Genomic DNA, 17,031 nt, shown 5'->3' with positions numbered 1-17,031 from the left:
GACGAACCGCCCTTATTATTTTTTAAACCATATTTCTTTTTATTTACGCAATCGAAAAACTTTTTTTCCGCCGCTTCCAATTTAAATTTAAATTTTAAATATTGGGCCGCGATCCTTTATAGCTGCTTTCGGGAAATACCTATAATATAATATTGCGAGCGACCCAAACGAATTTATTCGATACAACGAAAGGAATCCCGAAACGATATAACGCATTTCGCGATCTCCTACGATTCGTAAATAAAATAAAAAAACATTTCGACCGCCGAAGAAAAAAGCATAAAAAACAAATCGTTGCGACGAACGGTGGACGTACGACCACGAATTTTAATTACGCGATTGGATATAACGTAAAAAAACTAATTAAAAAAAATATAAAAACAAAAACAAGGATTAAAGGATTATAAATTATTTAAAAGCCGAAGGGATTTGGCCAAAAAAAAGGAAATTTAATATTACGACCAAATAAAATAGGTCGGTACCAATAAGGCCAGGCGGGGTTACACCCCTTCTAACGATATTCGACCAAAAAAAAACACCGACCGACAGGAAATAAAATTATATAAAAAATTACGTAACCCCACGTAACCGCCAAAAAAACGATATCATTAATATATTACATATTAATTATAGCAAAACAAATAATATACGGGTTATGGGATATACTATATATATTACACCCAGGATAATGGACTATTTGAGGATACGTTTATTATTATATAAATAAAATTTAGTTTAAGATTATTTAGCAGCAATTAACTTATTATTTACCCAGGAATCGATTATAATTTCACCCCAGTTATTGAGGAACCCCAGTTACCCAGTCCAAACGCTCAGTTGCTTTAACCCACTGTACTTTACCCTAAGAACAGGTTACCCGATACCTTGATCGTAACATTTTATTTTTTATAACGTCGGCGTTGCTATTTCTAATAAAAAGGGCTTAAAGGCGGTTTAGCCAAGTTCACCGGCCATAACCCCGTCGTACGCCAACTAAATTGGATGGTTTTTGCTGTAAATATTTTCGATCCGGTTATATTATAATCAAGGAGAAAATCTGGTTTTCCAATAACTGTTAAGCAGTAAAATTGGCTTACAAATCCAAATTAACGTCGATAAGCCTTTTTTAACGGTCCAAAAACTGATAAATCCAATGGATGAAAAACGTGTTACGAATAAAGGGGTAAGTATAGCAGCTGAATATTATTTTGGAGGTAAAAACGCATAAATTTATCCGTAATGTATAATCCATGGTCGTCGAGAACCAATAACCGCTTTTCAGGGGTATTGGGTTAGGTATGCGAATAAACACTTTTTTTAACCATTTTATAACCGTTCTATTATTTGTCCACCCGTTTTCAATTGTATAAAATTACCAATTATCGAAAGGGCTTAAATCCGTCGAAAATCATGAGAATTATACGTTTTTTCCTTCAAATATAACGAGGGGAAATATAGTAACCCCCGTAGCCGATATATATTCGATTATACTCGTCCAACCCCGCGTTCCGGGTTTTTTTCGCTGTAACGGCCGGATCCCGTTAAACTCTAATACCTGGCAGCTGAATCCGTCACCTTTTATCATACTGGTTTCGTCGATATTCCACCGATTTTCCGGTTCAATATCCTAAATAACGGGGTTCATAATATGAAACTATTATAGCTTGATTACTTCCGTACTAGCCCTATTAACCCGTGAGTTTTCTATTCGACGGGGCTTTCGGGTTATAAAAATTGGATAACGAACCAAAAAACGGGTTATCCAACGTTTTATAAAACCTTTTGTCTTTCCGGCGGCTCAAAGAATTCGTTCGGCAAAATAGCGTAGTTCTTAATGCGTTGGCGGAAGCCTTAAAGCTGTTTTGGCAAATACCCAGTTAGCCAAATGCTTTTCCTATTCCGTAAAAAACCTTTGAAAAGGGTTTTGTATTTTTTTATAAGGTTGAAAACCTTTAAATCGACTTTGCAGTGTAAACCTAGTTATACCCTATTTTCGGGAGGTCTTTGCAATTGGATTGCCATTATTGACGTCGTTAAGTGCAGATATAAACTGTTTTTGGGTATATTGCTTCATTGGAGAATAGAGTATGAGAATCAGAAAAAATTAAATCCAAAAGTGAAAAATTGGTCGAAATATTTATAAAAGAACATGCAAGGTGAACATGGCGATACAGTAATTTTTGGGTGCCGGACAGGGGGGAGCCGAACAGAGGGGAGCCGAACAGGGGGTACCCGACATTATTTGGTTGTATATTATACCGAAAAGTCGTGCTTTTGCTTTAAATCCGGCCGCGATAGAATTTGTGCCTAAATCTTATGTAATAAAGTCGGGTGGTCCTAAATATGTATCGATCCAGCATTTTTTCAATGTTTCCCATATTCTTTTAGCTGTTACACTGTTTAAAAAACGTGCAACTTAAAATACAGTATTCGCGTCAATTACGTGCAAATCTAGTTTGGATTCCAGATATACTTGGTTAACCACGATTTCGTAATCAAAATTTATATGGGGTTTCAAGGTAAATTTGAAACGTTATAGTGCCCTTCCCTTAATTTGGCAATAGTAACAAAAACGGTTTATTACCTTTAATGCATTTCGGTAAACCTCGTGGCTTACCTTTTGCAACGTTTTTTATAAACGCTTTACTAAAAGGTGGCCAAATCTCCGGTAAACTGTTTTTAGCTTTTTTGGGTTAAAAACGTTATTAGCGTGTTTCTTATTTTTATGAAATGCCTTTCCGGTCCGCTTAATTCTAATCCTGGTAGGAAAAACTATAGGTGCCTCTAGTTGCATAAAATTGGCACTTTCGTACCGTCGACTTTTATAAACTCGTTCTTAGTTTTGTTCAAATATGTACCGAATTTATTCATATCCCCAGTATATTAAAGAAATGGTGTCCGAATTATTATTCCGTGGAACTTTATAATACCAATTTGTATATTTAAAATAATTTCTCCCATATCGGTAATTCTTTCGCCTACTCCAAAGCGTATTTTGGTTTTGTTCGGGTTCGATTTATCGATTTTGATTTCCGGGTTTTTACATTACAATGTGTCCATTTGGTTAATATTGGCCGTTAATATTATTCCAGCGCCTATATCCGGTGTAATTCCATACCAAACGTTATTTAAATGTTATTAATTGAAAATATGGTGCGGGAAACCCTTATGCGGTTTTTCCTTTTTTAAAAACTCCATTCGGCTTTAATTTACTTTGTGGCCGAATACTTCGTTTGCTAGGAATGCCGCTGTTTTATAATCTATAAATTAAATTAACGTATATCCGTCCGAATCGTTTTGATCTGCTTTTTCGTCATTTAATTCGTCGTTCAAGTTTTCCTTTTTTTAATTTGTCATCTTCTTTATTTTTGCCGTTAGTGAAGAATTATCTGTTTCCGCGTTGGTCCCCTTTTCGGTATTTCCTATTTCGAATTTTCTGCTTTCGCCATCGTTATTTCTTTTCCTATATATAGTTGAAAGGTTTATACCCCGTTTGACCGCACAAATAACATCTTTGGTTTTTAAAGAATTGGCCAAATCGTTTATTATATTTTCGGCGCGGGTAATGGCTATTACCTCGCTTTTTGCGGCCCTTGCATATTTTATATTTTCGGTTAACAAAAAACGTGTTATATACCGCATTTCGTTTTTCCAATTTAAAAGCCATTATGATTTGGTTTAATAACATTGTGAAAATGGTCGCAGCATTGGTAATAACGGTTCGAAGCTTTTTTACGTTTTCGATTGCCCTTAGGGTCGTTGCAATAAAGTGCTCCTTATCTGCATATTTAAGCCCCAATGCCTTTTGGCAAATTTGCATAATTTTTGAATCGCGTTTTCCTTCGTAATCGGGTTCCGCTTTAACGTTTTTGAAACGTATGAAGCTCCAATTTTTAGAGCACATTTATTGTGAAAACGGTATTTTAAGCCGTTCCTTAAACTCCATGTATATTGTTTAAAATATTATTCGCCTATTTATATATTTTAAACAATGCATTTTTGCGCTTTTTACTAGGATGAATGGAAAAATGTATAAATTTAGGCTAACGGGATTTGTAATATACTAGAAATAATAATAAAACCTTTAACTTTATCCTCCAAAATATCGTATGGTTTTGTTAAATAGGTTTTGTTTCTGTTACAAGCGCTGTTAAACCCTTTTATTTGGTGCAATTCGATTGGTCCGTTTAGAATTTGCACCGGCGGGATATATTCGTAAACGTTTAGCTTTTACCCTTATTATTTCGTTATATTCTTTATTATTTACTGTAACGCACTACTATTTTTATATTCCGCTTTGTGAGGAGGTTACGAGATAGAATAAGCTTAATCTTGAACGCGGGAAAAGTGGATCACGTATAAGGCTGATAGAACGTTGAAATGGCAGATAACCGTCTGCTAGCGGGTAATAGAGATGATATATTGTTGCACAATCGATTTGTTAAATCGTTGAATCGATGAAAGTTATGAAGGTGATAAAGGTGATGTATCTAAGGCTAAGTTGTGAATTACGTGTTCGAATCCGTAGGTGCAGATCTTCGATCCGGATGTCCGGAATGCGGGGTCACGTCACATGATTTGGCCTTATTCATGTGACTAACCTACCGACCTATTGAGCCTAACGGCCTATTGAGGCTAACGGTTTTTTGTGCTTATGCATGCACAGAAAATCTGCGACCACAACGGGATTCGAACCCACGCACTTCAACAACCTATATATGATATAGATTATGGTACGTGCATTATACCACTAAGCTAGATTATATATGACGTGTTTGTTTTGTTGTTGAAACTATGAACAAAGACGTGATATATAAAGCTTTGTGTGAATAATAAACGCGTATACGTTTTATTTGTTGTTTATTTATTTTTTCAATGCAGGGTGACTAATAGAATTAGCGCGTGCTAGCCGTAATAGCATAGTGCAGGGTAGCTTATATAATTAGCCCTGCGCTAGCCATGTTCACAGCAATGGTTTATATGGAAATCAGGGTATTTTTTCCAAAACCCATACAAAATCATTTTTCGGAAAATCGTGTGCGGCACCGGAACGTTTTCTGGCGTACGGACCCCCATTTTAATATCGCGGAGTATGTAAGGGAGATAAAGCAAAATCTCCCCCACCAATGAACTTAAGTTATTAATCCCAAAATTAGTGAATCGATTGAGTGCACTTAAGCCCTGTAATCACAGGCTTTTATAGCGCAACTAGTACCACGCTGCACCTAGGTTAATGCCTCAACCCCTGTTAGCAACCCATATTGTTAACAGTTTTATAAAGGCGTTACCCGCTCGGCATAAAAGTCTTAACGGGTTAGGACGGCTTTTTCAAACTTCACGTAGGATATCCTGTTAGTCCTAAGCACTTATAAAATAACGGTATTAGCGTTCAATCATTTTATTTTACTTTTCTATATTACCTCAATAATACTAATTGGTGTTAATAGGTTTTTCACAACGTCTATCGATTAATAGAACGTTGTTATACGAGTATAAAAGATATTGATTGTATATCTTCTATGAAACTGTCTAGAGGTGAGCTTTTGAACGTCTTTCCGTCTTATACTCGCAACTGGGCGGGTGAGTTACGTGCAATTGGCCTGTGCGGCATTGCACGTGACACATCGCTCTATCGTTGATTTGACCGCGATTCCCTCTATTCCAACACCATACGAACAAATCAGATTCATTGAAAAAGTTTTAACCCGCATACATGCCCCCAAATCCCTGGAAACCTCCCAAATAAAACCCACTTCTAGTTTCAGACCCAAGATTTCTTTTCAAAAAATTTTTTTTGGTAAAATATTATATAACCATTTTTCACAAGAGCCTTTCTTTATTTTTTCTTTTAGTTTTCTTTTTTTGACTGTGCTCCCACTAACTTCGCCGGTAATAAATTCCGGTCTATGCATAGCTTTACCAGCTATTGTTACGTTTGAAAAAGCATGGCAATGAAAATATAAAAATAACGAAGCAAATAAGTTGGGAAATAATAATACGGATATTAATAATAATTTTATTCAATAGTATTTGCCCCCATATATTAGAAAAGTTAATAAAACAAATGCCTTTAAGCTTGCAGTATAATTATGACCTCCAAACTTAATTGCACTATGACGTGCAAAATTAATAGCGTTCAAATAATAGCATATAACGTCATAATGCTGGGTTTTTTCAACTCTAAATTAACACTGCGTAAACACTATAAGAATGCCGACTATGAAAAGGGCTTTTTAAACCTGCAGCCTGCACTTCAATTTTTGAAAATCAAGCTACAATGCAAGTTCTGATGCTATTATCATTCTTCCAAATATTTATAAGCTATTATTCTCATCTTTTCATCATTCCCACATATCCGGACTTATGAAATGTTTCCTCTAACAAGTCTAATTTCTGGGCTAAAGTTGCACATACAACAATTTTAAATAATTTGGGTAAGTCGTTAAAGAATATACAATTCGCTGTTGGTTTTGAAAGTGGAAAAGAGTATGTTACCTGGAACGATATAAAATACTTATATGAATCAAACCGAGTTAAAGCGGGAAACTGAGAAGATTTGAAATAGTTCCTTTTTACGTTAAAAGAAACGGATGAAGTGACAGTAAAGAAAGCAATAATTAGAAGACATTCACACTTATCTATTATAATTGAATTTATTTTTGTAGAAAAACTACATTTGGCTATTAGAAATTTACCGAATATTGAAAGTATCACCAAAAAATGGTTTGCCGAAAAAAAATCTTTCACGGAATTTTTACCACATCAAACAAATTCCAAAATTGTCATAACACTTATATTTTAGGTTGTCTGAAACTCAAACAAACCGCTGCAAAACTCAATTAAAGAGAGGACACAAAATGGACGCAAAGCTTTATTCAAATAAACAAGGATCAAAAATGCGATTTTTAAATTGGAATTGGAATTGTTATCAAAGATTAAACCACAAATTTAGGACCCCCACTCCTTGAACATGTCCATTTCCAAGATGCCACTGCTGGTCACCCTCCGTAAAATACCGCGCCAGGCTGTTTTAATGCTTTTTTGTAAAAGAGTATATTTATTGCTTCTGTGCGAACTTTTAAATGTAACCAGGAATGAACATTTCTACAGTGAAACTGGGAAAAGCTTGAAGCTGTTATCTGAAACTTGAACCAACGTATACCCTTAGTATAACACCTGTTTTAAGCCTGTACTATTTGCATTATGTACAGGATAAATGCGCGCGCAAGCGAGCAAATCGGAAGAAGATTGCGTGCGTTTATCTTTTCAATTGCGAACAAGACAAATAATGGAAGGTGCGAATGCGGATTCGCGGCACTGAAGTAAACTATGGCCTCCTTAGTCTTTACTGGGAGTAAAACCATTATAAATATACCCATTTCTTGGTTCTTTGTTAATTTGTAAAGAATTGATCGACCACACCTGCGAGAATATTTTACTGTCTGATATTAACCCAGTGCTCCTGTGTACGTGGGCCATGATCGGTCTTGGACGTCCCCTTCAAGTCATCTTTGATTTTTTTAATGTCCTCGTGGCTGGGATGATTATCATGCGTGGTATAATAAATCTCCATACGTCGTTGCTGAGCTTGGTCGAACTTGTTCGCACTCCCTTTAAAAAGAGTTAGTGAGCATTTTGAACTTTGTAATGAAATCCACCTGTGTTATAAAATCGGGGTTTTAAAACGTAAGTTTACCATATCCACTTTCAATATCGGCAGCCTGCGCTTCGTTGGCTCGATCGCGGTTCACGCGACTGGATAACGCAAGCTGGGGGATACACGCAACAATAATAAATTGGGTACGCATTTTGAACTATAATATAAATGATCAGGTTGGACAAAAATGGAAAGAATAAATAAATAATATTGGAGTAAAAGTCACTAAGTTTGGTGGTTAGGAACTTGGGCAGGTGAAATTTGGATAACGATGGAAGGATAAATACCTTATGAAATATTTGAAGTTGGTGTAAACTTAGCCAGAGTTTGGGGTATTAGTTTCAAGCATAATAAATGCTATAAATAGCTATTCAACACTTATGTTACTGTCACATTAAACCAAAAACTTAATATATCTTTCGCGTTTTCACTTTAAGCCACCGTAAAGTATATTATAAAGCGAACTACTATCATTTCTTCTGATTTATTCCTTCTTCACAGGGCAGACTTGGATGGGGAAACAAGGGTTAGATAGTTTCTTATGGTAATTATTATTACTTTACGGGCTGTAAAATAAATTTATATTTAGTAACTTGCTTTGTACAATGCGCTATAAATCGTCAATTAATACTGTAATGCATTTTGGCTCTTGAAGTAAAACTACCTTTTCGCAGCTAAAGTATCTTAATACCCTAGAAACCTGGTATTTGCTTCCTATACCAACCTGAAAAGTGTTAAACATAGTATAAATATTAGTGTTTTTATGCTCTAGCACATTAAAAACATAAACGGCATTTTTTTACCGTTCGCTCACCTAGTACCCACCGGCAGGGAAAGTAATAACTTTAATCAACACCTCGGTTACGATAGTATCAATTGTAATGAAAACATTATTTAAGGCCGGGTTCGGCCCTGCTCGTTAGTCGGCCGTTAATAAATTCCTAATGGGTGTTTCGTCGCGCAAACTATTGCTTTTATTATTACAGTGAAAAATAAGTGAAATAAAGGCAAATCATACCTGACCGGAGTCGGGCCCCATCCTGCTTATAGGGTTAGTTTACTACCGCAATGCCATGGCTCTGAATGTGGGAAGGTTCATCTCACGATATAATATTGCGTACCACTTTTCCGGTATTTGACAGCGGTTTGAAATTTGGAATAGTAAGATAAAGTATTTACAAATACAACTAATCATAAAATGATTAGTATATAATTATATATTTCTTTTTAATTTTTCATTTACTAGCTTTTCTTTTATTACTTAAAGCTTCCAAGACCTCTCTATTATTCCTTTGGGAATGGAAAAGGACTTTTCTTCCAAATTAATGGCTCGCTTGTATTTCGTTCTAGTTGTTAAATGCTTTTTACCGGCCGCATTGTCTTGAGTTAAGGATGTCACAAATTGAATTTCTGCTGGTTTAACTTGTAAAAGAAAGAAAAAGCTTAATCTGAAGTTTTTCTCGGACAATGGCAACTAACATATTAACTTCGGGTACCCCCTGCTCGGCCCCCCCCCCCCCCCCTGTTCGGCACCCCGAAAATCTAACAGCAAAATACTTACTTTTATAAACTATTTAAATATAAAACTATCAACGAACAAAAATACAATCGTTTTCAGGCTGTTCTGGTTAATTAACCTCTTCTTTATCAGCTAAAAATTCCAGATTTTCTATCTCATTTTCCTGCAATTCAATAATACTTTATTTATTAACCAGAAGGTCGATTGGATCCGGAATTTCCCTTTTTTTCGCCGGTCGTACTACCTTCAATTATACCTTTAATAAACGGGTTTTTCGCTGGGTGTTAGTCAAAAATATATTTTTAATTTCGAAACTTTTTTGGACTTTTGTAAATAAAAAACGTAAAATAGCATTGGTTGTATTGGATTGGGAAAATCTTTACAGGTAAAATCGGATATTTCGGGTCGCTTTAGGGGTTTTCCAAATAAATAAAAACGGATCGTGTTACGACCAAATAAATTGGGCCAGTACCAGTGAGGCCAGGCGGGGTCACACCCCTCCTGACAACACTCGACCTGAGAAAACACCGACCGACAGGAAACAAAATTACGTAAGGGAGAAGATCACGTAACACCACGTAATCGCCAAAAAAAGTGATTTCAGTAATTTGTAAAACCTCGATTGGGAATTACAGATTAAATAGATTAAAGGAGATCACATTTGGAATATAGTTTATATAAGACGCGTTTATTGCTATATAAATAGATTCGATTTTAGGATTGTTTAGCAGCAATTAAATTTTAATTAACCTTAATATTTACTTAAGAACGATTATAATTTTACCCCAGTTATTAAAAACCCCAATTACCCAGTTAAAACGCTCAATTGCTTTAACCCACTGTATTTTACCCTAAGAACAGGTTACCCGATATTTTAATCGTAATATTTTAATTGCTCCTGTTTAGTATTTTGCCTTAAAATATACCGAATAGTATCGCCGAAATAATGTTTTCCAATAAAACCACCCTTTAAACCCCTTTTACTATTAACGCTCCGGCCAACGCTAACGTTTTGCGTTAAATGGTCGCGACGCTCTAAGCAAAGAATCGACAATTCCAGGAACGAGTAACCGAATAAATTAATCGAACTAATAAGAATTATATTAAATATTTTTTACTATTACCCTATAATGGTACCCCAGGTACCCTGCAGGGATTTTTTACGGGAACCCGGGTTTATTTTCACTTTAACGAAAATAATTTCGATAATAACGCAAAAAAGGTTATTTACGCAGCCTCGCTATTAAAGGGCGATGCGTTTACCTGGTTCGAATTAATTCTACGAAATTATTTGGACCACGATAAGGAAAAAAACCGTAAGGTTGAAATTAACCGCATTTTCGACAATTACGAAAATTTCGAAAAATGTTTTAGGGGAGCATTCGGCAGCCCAGACGAGGAACGTACAATTAAACGTAAACTGGTACGCTTTACCTAAACTAAATCGGTATCCAAATATGCCAGTGAATTTCGACAAATTACCGCCAAATTATTATGGGGCCCCGAAGCCCTGATAGTACGTTTTTATACGGGATTTAAAAAAAAAATTAAAAACGAATTTGTCAAAAAAAAACGACCCGACACCTTAACCGAATACGTAAAATTAGCAATTAAAATTAATAACCGATTTTACGAACGGAAATTGGAACGACGCGAAGGACGTAGCGTATGGGGGCCAGCCTTGCGACAAATTAATACGGGACGCAAATACCAATACCCCAAACCGTTTCGCCAATATAATATTTCCTACGGAATATATAGCGGACCTATGGACCTTAACGCGACCCAATATAAAAAACCGCGTAAGGATCCCAAAAATGGTAAATGTTTTAAATGCGAAAAACCAGGATATATAGCCAAATTTTGTCCCTAAAACACTCCGGACCTATACCCCGATTCCAAAAAACCACGAGGATTAAATGCCACCACCCATTAACAAATACCATCGGATTAATATAATTTAAAAAGCTGGATTATATGCTATAACGATAACTGCATAATCCACAATAACGTAAAAATGGACGCAGGATAATACCTATAAAAATTTAAAGGTATTCGGACCTTAGCAATAGGAAACCGTGTACCTATTAAAACCAAACCACCGGTACAATTACGCAGGCAAAACGCCAAATTACCCGAACCTACGGAATTAGATACTTTAAAAAAATTAAAACCAAAATTATTGGGACAAACCCACCGCATCCGGATAATCCAATAAACCCCAACGGACAAATTTAATAATGAGTTAAAAAACGAATTTAGCGAAAAAGAAATTATATTTTTAAACTTATATAATGCAGCAAGGGAAAACAACCCCTATATATATAAAAAGAAATTTATCGATTTATACCGAAACGACCAATTAGTGCAATTTCCCGGAATACCATTTCGAGTACAAATACAAAACCCTATAAGATTAATCGATCCAACTTTCGGAAATTACCCAATTTTGGATACCAAATATTCCAAACATATAGAAATTTTTTGGGTAAAATGTTTTCGAAATAATTGCGGATTGCATTTTAGCAAAAAAATAATCCACGATTTTTTCCCACGACGACGCAAAATAACAGGTATCCACGAAATATACACTACCATTAAATTACCCAATTGGGAAATCAAAATAAGATTTAACACCGAACCAGCGGTAATTTTCACCCTTTATAACGATTACCCTATGGCATGCTATAACTAAAAACAATTTCCATGGTACGAATGCACCCGAAACATTTGCAAAATACATATGTTAACCAAAGCACAGGTATGGCACGAAACGAAATTACGATAACCAGGACCCGCACCCATAACTAGAATTATGTGGAACCCCAACGTTAAAAATAACGAAATACCCACAAACGCACGAAAAACGCCTGCACCAACAGGGTACCGATTTAATAAAATTAACGTTAAAAACAGTTATACGCCCCGAAACAAAAAGAATAAAGACCCACGACGCGAGTCCAACAAACCAAAAAAACTAGGACAACCAAACGGTACAGGGCACCAAACGGTAGCAACAAAAACGGAATAAAGAACCCTAAACGCCACGCAAACCACGAAAGCAGCACACGAACATATATTCCTAAATATACGACTTAATAAAGAACTTATACGAACGCTCTTTAATAACGGAGTATAAAATAATTACATTTTTCCAAAAATCGTGAAAAAACGACGAATATTTTGGCGATAAAAGGAAAAACTATATCAATTATAAACCGTAAAAGGAAAGGTAGTTTTATACGGGAACGGCACTATCGAAATAAAAACCGTACATTTTTGGATGGAAAGCTATGGACGAAAAAAATAAATCACCTTGGATATTACGGAAATAGGGAACAAAAACATGATTTTAGGAATTCCTTGGCTTAAAAGGAACAACCCCCGGATAAATTGGACTATAGGCCAAATTTAATGGGAAAAACACCTAATTATTGAACGACCTCCAATACAGCAGGGTTTATATAGGAAATATAGGGCACGGAAGGACCAAATAAAGCAAATGGCGTATTTATAAAAAGGACGACCAACCCCGGAGCTAATATCGGAAAAAAAGCGATTATCCATAGGTTAAAACCGATCCAATTATACAATATAAACCACGAAAGAACAAACCAAAAACGGCAAAATCCCAGAAAAATACCAAAATTATACACGACTGTTTAACCAAAAATTCGAAACAAAATTACCCGAGCATAATCCGTTCGACTACGAAATACCATTAAAAGAAGGAACCCAACCAAAATTCCACAAAATATACGGTTTAAATCCGACACAAATGGAGGTTTTAAACGAATACCTCGCGGAAAACCTCAAAAAAGGCTATATTAAACCATCGACATTACTAGCAGGATACCCAATCCTTTTTATACCAAAAAAGAACGGAAAATTACAATTATGCGTGGATTACAAACAATTAAACAACATTATAATAAAAAATTGTTACCCGCTCCCACTAATAAAAGAATTTCGAAATATATTTTACTAAACACAATAGTTTACGACATTAAACTTCAAAGGAATATATAATTTAATCCGCATAAAGGAAAACGAAAAATGGAAAACAGCATTTCGCACCAAACGAAAATATTACGAATACCTGGTAATGCCTTTCGGTTTTACCAACGCCCCCGCAACCTTTTAAACTATAATTAACCACGTTTTTAGGGAATGTTTAAATATTTTTGTCGTTGTTTACCTGGACGATATCCTTGTTTTTTCTAAAACGTTGGAAAAATATAAAAAACACGTCCACACAATTTTACAAAAGCTATAAAACGCTAAATTTTTAATTAAACCCGAAAAATGCATTTTTTATAGCAAGCAAATCAATTTCCTAGGATATATTATCGCCCCTGGAGAAATTAGGATGGAAAAATTAAAAATCCAAACAGTAAGGAAATGGCCCCAACTATAAAACGTAAAAAACGTTCGGGCATTCCTTGGATTCGTGAATTTTTACAAAAAATTTATTAAAGGTTACGGCGCGATCGCCACCCCATTAACCAATATAACCAAAAAAAATTTAAAGTTCCAATGGACGGAACAAATACAGTAAGCTTTCGAACAGCTACGAGATGCAATAGCACAAAAACCGATTCTTAAAATATTAGACCCAACGAAACCTTTCGAAATCGAAACCGACGTATCCGATTACGTAATCGGAGGATAATTTAACCAACGAGACGAAAAAAGACGTTTACACCTTTGCGCCTTTTTTTTACAAAAGTTACATGGACCAAAATTCAATTACCAAATCCACGATAAAGAATTTATAATTATTATCCGAACATTTGAAAAATGGAAACCACAGCTATCCGGAATTAAACACGAAATATTAATTTATACGGACTATAAAAACCTAACCCATTTTACCACCAATAAAATGTTAAACAAACGACAAATTAAATGGGCAAAATTCCTATTAAAATTCCATTTTAAAATTATTTACCGAAAAAAAACAGAAAATGGCAGGGCCGACGCCTTTAACAAAAGACCAAACTATAAAAACATAGTACCCGAAAAAATACGGAAAATTTTTACGGCAAACGATAACGGAAACTTTTTACCAGCTTACCGAAATCTTATAACGACCAATACGGTAACTACACCAAAAGAAATACGGAAAATCCACGAAAGCAAAGCTTACGGATACCAAGGGATTTCCAAAATATAAAAACGGTTAAAATAGCACCACAATTTTAAAAGAATACGATAAAAAGTACGAAAAACTATTAAAAATTGCGAATTTTGCGTAAAAAGCAAATCCGCCAAATATAAGTTTTACGGGCTTTTACAGCTTTTACCAGCCCCTAATAAAACCTGGCAGACCATTACAATGGATTTTATCGTTAAGCTACCACCTTCCGAAAAACCACTTACTAAAACTAAATACGACAGTATATTAATTATAGTGGATAAACTTACTAAATACGCCTATTTCCTACCCTATAAGGAAAATAGTAACGCCGAAAAAATCGCTTACACATTCCTACGAATAATTGTTAGCAACCACGGATTTCCAGAAAACATTATTACAAATAAAAATAAGTTTTTTACATTAAAATTCTGGAAATTTCTGATGGAATAGTTAGGAACCGACTACAAACTATTTACAGCATTCCACCTACAGACAAATGGACAAATAAAACGAGTAAATTAAACATTAAAATAATATTTAAAATGCTATATAAACCATAAGCAAAACAACTGGGTACGGTTATTACCTATAGCATAATTCGCATACAATAGTTCAGAAAATAAAAATATTAAAACAACCCCGTTTTATACCAATTACGGATTTAACCCTACGGTATACGGAAAACCAAAAACCACGACTACGGCCCCACGAGCCGATAAATAAGCAAGCGAATTACGAAAACTTCACCAAAAATTCCAACAGGAATTGGAATTCGTACGAAAAAAAATAACCAAATACGCTAACCAGCATCGGATAAAGGGACTATTTTTCCAGGAAAGAAATAGCGTTTATTTTATTCGACGCAATATTAAAACACAACGACCAAACAACAAATTTAATTACAAAAAGTTTGGACTTTTTAAAATCGACAAAAAAATTAGCGAAATTAATTACAGATTATTATTACCAGGAATTATAAAAATCCACCCAACGTTCCACGTATTATTATTGGAATTAATACTACCCGGTACCAATATATAAAAAACAATCGAAATTGACGAGGAAGAAATATACGACGTCGAACGAATATTGGACTATAGACGCAACTACGGTAAAACAAAATACTTTGTTAAATAGGAAAACTACGGACACGAAAAAAATATTTGGAAACCCTTTAACCACCTCCAAAATTGCCAGGAACCATTCCGTTAATATTACCAGGAATTGGATTTGCGAGCAAATTAACCAAAGAAAAAAGGACGACCTAAAAAAGCATTATTTACCATTCCCAAAAATTAAAAATCGACCAGGATTTAAAACTATACCACTAAACGAACCTATAAAGAAACGATTAATATATACCAACAAATTAAAACACACGGATAAAAGCAATTCACCGACCGAATGCTACGTAAAAACATTTATTTTATCCAACAAAAAAGGATTTAAAAAACCTATCGGGAAGGTCGAATCCCAAACAAAATTGGAATCCGGAAAAAGCGATTCGAGTAACATTTTAAAAAGAATTTCGGACGATCGCCGCCGCTCCTCCTGCTTTGCCTCCTTACGTTCCACGCGATCCAATTCCTCTAAATCGTTAATCCCGCGAAATATAGTTCGCATTATTTTTTTAAATTACAATTTTTTTTGTTTTCGCAAACGGAAAAATTTTAATTGCTTTTTTTAAATCCTTTGTTATTTTGCCAAAATATCCTTTTCCAAAACCTCCATTTCAGTATTAAATTTGGAATGCTGCCGACCGATATTACGCAATTGGGTATTCGAAATACCCAATACGTTGCAACCAAAGCGGTTAATACGAAAATATTCGATGCAACGAAAGGAGTTTTGCGGTAATATTGCGTAACGCATTATACCGCGAAATTTACAATAAAAATAAAAAGGTATGTCCACCGAAAAAGGAAGGAGGGAAATAAAAAAAGCGCAATAAAAAAAGCGCGACGACGTTTTGTCGACGAACGACCAAATTTTGATTTGGTTACGCGATTAAATATAGCGCAAAAAGGTTAGCAAGGAAGGAATATGGAAACAAAAATAAGGATTAAGGGAGTACAAACTATTTAAAGGCCAAAGGGATTTGGCCAAAGGAAAGGAGACCTAATATTATAATTAAATAAGTTGGGCCAGTACCAGTAAGGCCAGGCGGGGTTACACCCCTTTTAACAACATTCGACCTGAGAAAATACCGACCGATAGGAAATAAAATTACGTAAGGGAGAAAATTACGTGACATTACGTAATCGCCAAGAAAAGTGATTTTAGTGATTTGTAAAATTTCGATTGGGAATTACAGATTAAATAAATTAAAGGAGATTACATTTGGAATATAGTTTATATAAAACGCGTTTATTGTTATGTAAATAAATTCGATTTTAGGATTGCTTAGCAGCAATTAAATTCTAGTTAACCTCAATATTTACTTGAAAACGATTATAATTTCACCCCAATTATTGAGAACCCCAGTTACCCAGTTAAGACGTTCAGTTGCTTTAACCCACTGTACTTTACCCTAAGAACAGGTTACCCGATACCTTGATCGTAACAGATCGTTAATTCTTTGGGTTGGGTTTTCCGGTGTTTTATCCCTTTGTAAACCGTTATTTTTATTTTTTATAAGGATGGCGTTGCTATTTTCTAACAAAATAGGGTTTAAAAATGGTTTAATCAAATTTACCGGCTATAAACCCGTTATAC

The sequence above is a fragment of the Pyricularia pennisetigena genome, chromosome 3 (assembly GCF_004337985.1).
Source record: "Pyricularia pennisetigena strain Br36 chromosome 3, whole genome shotgun sequence".
NCBI lineage: Eukaryota > Fungi > Ascomycota > Sordariomycetes > Magnaporthales > Pyriculariaceae > Pyricularia > Pyricularia pennisetigena.
The sequence above is the reverse complement of the archived record's forward strand: the minus strand, read 5'-3'. Positions refer to the sequence as shown.